Source organism: Mytilus trossulus, chromosome 1 (genome assembly GCF_036588685.1).
Source record: "Mytilus trossulus isolate FHL-02 chromosome 1, PNRI_Mtr1.1.1.hap1, whole genome shotgun sequence".
Taxonomy (NCBI): Eukaryota; Metazoa; Mollusca; class Bivalvia; order Mytilida; family Mytilidae; genus Mytilus; species Mytilus trossulus.
The window spans coordinates 99,631,080-99,637,079 of NC_086373.1; positions in this window are offsets into that span (position 1 = coordinate 99,631,080).

Genomic DNA, 6,000 nt, shown 5'->3' on the forward strand with positions numbered 1-6,000 from the left:
TTTGTACTATAATGAGCAACATGTTGAACAGGATCTGCATACCCTTCTGGAGCATCTGAGGTTATTACCAGTTTTTGTTGGTGTTGATCAGTCTATATTTTTTTATGTTCTGTTTTGTGTACAATTGTTTGTCTTTTTCTTTTTTAACCACGGCGTTGTCAGATTATTTTCGGCTGATAATAGATATAGGAAGATGGGATAAGTTTGTTTTATCCTCTGGTATCTTTTGCCTCTCATTATTCTGTATATTAGAAGTTATTTTGAATATTGCATAAGGTCATGTCTCTTTCTATACTGTTTATGACATTGCTTCATGAAATTTATTAAATGAACTAAGTGAAGGATTGCTTGATTTCATGTCAACAGGTAGAGTAATTTTAGATTACTTTCTAGAACTTTGAACTGTGTGGCAGTAAGTTCGACATTGAGATAGTGATCCAGTGGAGGCGGTGGAGGCGTTATAATTAACTTCTTACAAGATTTATATTTTATAAGGCGGAAGACATGGTTGCTTCATACTTTGTATACAGATGCCTTATAGTACGAAAAAAGTAAAATAACAAAAATACTCAACTCCGAGAAAAATTCAAAACGAAAAGTCCCTAATCAAATGACAAAATCAAATAATAAAACACATCAAACGAATCACTGTCATATTTCTGACTTGGTACATGCATTTTCAAATGTTGAAAATGGTGGATTGAACGAAGTTTTACTACGTCTGTCATGTTTGGTTTGTATCATTTATCCTTTGACCTTTTATCATTGACTGCTCTCTTTGTTCTGTTCATTTGCTTGGTATTTAAAAATAATAAATATATAATAGAGTTATCACCCTTTGCATATAAGTAACACTATATAATCTTTATGACTTCATATCTATTTGTTTTTAGGCAGTTAAGCTGCCTTATGCGAGCACCCTGGATTTGTGTGCTACCCAATAAATGCTGAAATACGTGCCATTTTTATCATCTAGCTGGCTACTATATTATTTATAACTTATTGGACAGTTTTTTCATACTTTTCATTCTGGATTACAAAAAATATGACCAGAAAAACTTTAAATGAAAAACTTTAAATGATCGTCGATTTTCCCAAAAGTTTTGAGGTTGCACATAGGAAGTAGAGCACATTAGGAATCCTTATGTAGTTTATTATCCCCCGAGCTTTTGGCTAAGATGTCAAAGAACAAATGGATGAAATATTTAATCGCCGAAAATCTCTAAAGACAAGTAGTTAAGATTTCCCAAATTGCAAAAGTCGTAGGAATATTGTTTGTCATCAATACGTAGTCAACTACGTATATATACGTCAGTAGTTCAACTGATCACGCTGTTGGCGGCAATTTTGAATTAGAAGACGAAATATTCTTATCATTTCAATTTGGACGCAGGGGTTCAAATTAGCGGTGGTCCGAGTTCTGCGACCTTCCACTTTTGCAGTCGGAATTTCTACTTGGTTACTAGCTACGCCCGACAAGCCCGACGGACCTTGAAAGAAAATATAAAAAAATAACTTTGCAAACATTTTTACCAAAGTTTCCTATTAATAAACGATCTCAAACTTATTTTCATCATTACTATTCATTACAGCGATGTCCAATTTTTTCAACCGCTAGCTCTGTACAGAAAATCGCCGATAAATAATGTGTAAATCCGAGTTAAATCGTATCTCACTATCTATCAAATACAACATTGAAAACAAAATGGCTGCCGCGAGATTACAATATCGGATCCGATTTCTGAAGCGGATAAGAGTAATCCCAGGTTTTTGCTATTGACTAAAAAAACACAGACAGGTGAGAAAATACCAATTTTAATGTCAAAATCCAATACAATGTGACAGCTGTTTTTATCAATAAATGTTGGTAATGCATGTTAAATGCTTTTCAAGTTAAACATATTACTGCAATTTCAAGGGGTATTTTTTTCTTCTCAATTTTGATGGGTCAGTTAAAATAGCTGGAAGTTTCTTATATAAAAAAAAAGATGTGGTATGATTGAGACAACTATCCACAAGAGACCAACATGACCAAAACCTGGTAATGGTCAAGATCCGCACCCCAAACCATATATATTCATGTATGGGACAATATAACAAATCATATAAAATATAGGTGGAGTTCGTGGGGCCACTCTACCCCTTTCTATTTGAGATTTTATAACGGTCGAGATCCACAATCTTAAACAATATATATTTATGTATGGGACAATATTACAAATCAAATGAATTATAAGGGGTCCCTATGGTCACTGTACACCCTCCTGTTTGAGAACTTGGAAAAATTCAAGATCATCACCCCTTAACCATCTATACTCATGTATAAGACTATATAACAAATCAAATGAAATATAGGGGAAGTCCCTGTGGTCACCCTAGCCCTAATGTTTAAGAACTTGGAAACAGTTGGGATACCCAACTCTAGATTAAATGAAATATAGGGGGAGTCCCTGCAGTCACATGATTGAGAAATTGGAAACAGTCGAGATCCCCACCTTTAAATTAAACCATATATATTCATGTATGAGAACTAATCAAATGAAATATAGGGAGAGTCCTTAGGGTCACCATACCCACTCCTGTTTGATAACTTAGAAACAGATGAGATCCCCACCCCTCAACCATACATAATCATGTATTGGACAATATAACAAATCAAATGAAATATAGGGGAAGTCACTGGGGTCCCCCACCCCCTCCCGTTTGAAAACTTGATAACGGTCGAGATCCCCACCCATAAACCATATATATTCATGTATGGGACAATATAAAAAATCAAATGAAAAAATATAGGGGTAGTCCCTAGGTTCATCCCCCATCCTCTTGTGTGTGTTTTGAGAACTTGTAAAAGATTGAGATACCAACGCCTAAACCATATTCATTCCTGTTTGTCATTTCAAAAAAGATTGAATGAAATACAAGGTCAATCTCATAGGCGACACATATGCATATCACTTTGCTAGACCCTAACACCTGTCATTCCTGAGTGATATATTTCTCTTGGAAGAAATTTAAAGGTCCCATCAAATAAACTACACAGAGAACAATACCTGTTGTATTTGTTAGATGGGACAACAGAACTCACAAAAGTTTAAATCGCCAGGTAACTTGCAGGTGAATCTATGGAAAACTATCATAGGCTTCGCAATAAATCTTTAAAAAAAAAGTTGAAGCAACATTGCCACAGTTTTCATAATTATGTTTGCCTTGGTTTTTGGTTAACTGCCTACAGTGCTTACAGCGCTTTGATTTCTACCGTGCAACACCTACATGGAAGGTCAAGGTCTTATACCACCCCCCCCCCCAATCATTATCTACTAATTTTTGGCAACAATTTAAAGGGAGTGGTATTTTATTAAGGATTCATTTACAGTGCAATGGTGCCGTTTTACAACATAATATGATCAGGCATATATACGAATATTCTAAGGCTTAGATTCAAATGTGCTCGATACTCTTAATCGAATTAATTATTAAACTTATCATAGATTGCAATTTTATATTTACGCCAGACACGCGTTTCGTCTACAAAAGACTCATTAATGACGCTCGAATCAAAACATGTCGAAAAAACCAAATAATGTGTCAAACATACATAAAACAGGTTAAATTCACACCATTTTAACATAAGAAAATGACTGTTCTGAGTGAGAAATATAATAGTTGTTATTAATTCGTTTGGTGTGTTTGAGCTTTTGATTTTGCAATTTGCTTCGGGACTTCCCGCTTCGAATTTTCCTCGGATTTCGGTATTTTTTGTTATGTTGCTTTTTCCTTTAGAGAATATATATCACTAGAATTGAGTATAGATTTCCGTCAATTAAGTATCGAGACTTTAAAAAAAGACACACACTCAACCATGACAAAAAGACGTCTAAGCTGACTGACTGAAAAAGGTAGATTTTTGTTCAATTTATGAATAGAAATAGAGAAAACGATATAAAAGTGGGGGGACGATTCACACATGAACAAAGTTACTTCAGAATCCATAATGTGCAAATGCGAAATGTATAATCTTACTGTATGAATATTCATTAAAAACTAAACTGAACTAAATATTTTATAGCAAAAGATTATATTGCAGGCCAGCCGTCACAGCAAACTTCAACAATTTTGTTTTAACATTCATACTGAAAAACAGAATTTTAAACATATTTAAATATCAGATAGAGTGAAATTATCTTCATATGATACGAATGGACTTGACTACGTATCTATCACAACCTTTACAACCATATTGTCATCCCTCTCAAGATCTCTTAGCCTAGGTATTCCCACAAGAAAGTTCAGATGACCGTATTACTTCACCCCTGTAAACCTTAAGGATAGTTAGATTAAATGTATCCGCTCACAAAATTGTACACATTTGACGAAAGCATTGAGTAGTCTGTTCCTTAAATAAGAATTTTGATTCAATCATATTTTTATCACAACTTGTTTTCTAATATACTTTCAATGCGACATACATATTGATTAATGTTTCCAAACTTTGAATTTTTCGATAAAAAAACCAAAGGATTTTCTTATCCCAGACATAGATTACCTAATCCGTATTTGGCACAACTTTTTGGAATTTTGAATTATCAATGCTCTTCAATTTTGTACTTGTTTGGCCTTATAAATATTTTGATATGAGCGTCACTGAGGAGTATTATGTAGACGAAACGCGCGTCTGGCGTACTAAATTATAATCCTGGTACCTTTGATAACTATTTCCAGTACGATTTTTACATACCAGAAAATTATTTTTGTCAAATTTTGAAAAGATCAAATGAAAGCAAAACATTAGTACTTATTCTATTATCAATGTTTATTTACAAAGGCAGGAATTCTCGTATATTGAAGTTTACGATGTGATTTTTTTTTAAATTCTATAATTTCGTATTTGGTTTTCTAACTATTTTGATTCGAAAGTAACCGATGAGTCTTATTGAATAAAAACGCGAGTCTGACGTCTCAACAAATAAACTAGGTATCTTAGAGGAGACTTCAAATAATGAATGTTTTCATATAAACATGTTGTGTGTCGATTTCTGCTTACTTAGTTTCGATACGAAAAACACATACTCTTATGACAAAATCTATATAATACTGACTGACTGCAAACAGTCAATGTTTGTCCAATAACTGAACAGAGTTAAGTGTATAAAAATGGGAGGGGGCGATTTAACAAATGAACAATGATTTTTTTTTATAAAAACATTACTCAATAAACTCATCGTAGATACCAGGATTGAAATTTTGTATATGTGTTTTTCTATCAGTAACACTCGAATGATCTCGAATCAAAACAAGTTTAAAGATACAAATAAAGTACAAAGTTGAACGGTGCATATGTTACAGCAACAATTTAAAACTTTCAAACGTACTAAAATCATAATCATTCACTTCATATCTTGCTGATCCTCTAAACTATCTATAACCAATTTAAGATTGATACAATATTTGAGGTATGTCACAATCACTGGTATTTTCTAGGCATGAAAACAACATAACATGACAGTATATTGTTGAATGTAGAAATGCTTTTCGCTAGAAATTATGTTTATGTGTGTAATTTTCTAAATTATACAATACCATACCCTATGAATAAATGGGGGTATGGCTGTTTGATCTCCAATCCAGCCAAATATCAACCTTAATTTCTGAAAAACTTTCCTGTAGAATTTGTTCTTCAGCTCTCGGTCAATTAATAAGCGCAATACACTGACGAATTAATTCTTCCACTATTTGTTTGTACATATCATTTTGCTTAAGAATGGGCTCTCCAAATTTTGGTAGGTACACAACAATGTGCTGAATAATGGATTTTTGGAATTTTGGAACTTTAGGTCAGTATTTTATATATTTGTGCTGAAGAAAGGGGTTGTAGGTAACTGTAATACGTAACGTTTGTAAGTTTTCTGCTGATGAATGGGGGTTACCGCTGATGGCTATTCACAGATTATGCCTTTTTTTGTAATCTCATAAGTTTTGGATTTTTTTTTATGAATTTCCTTT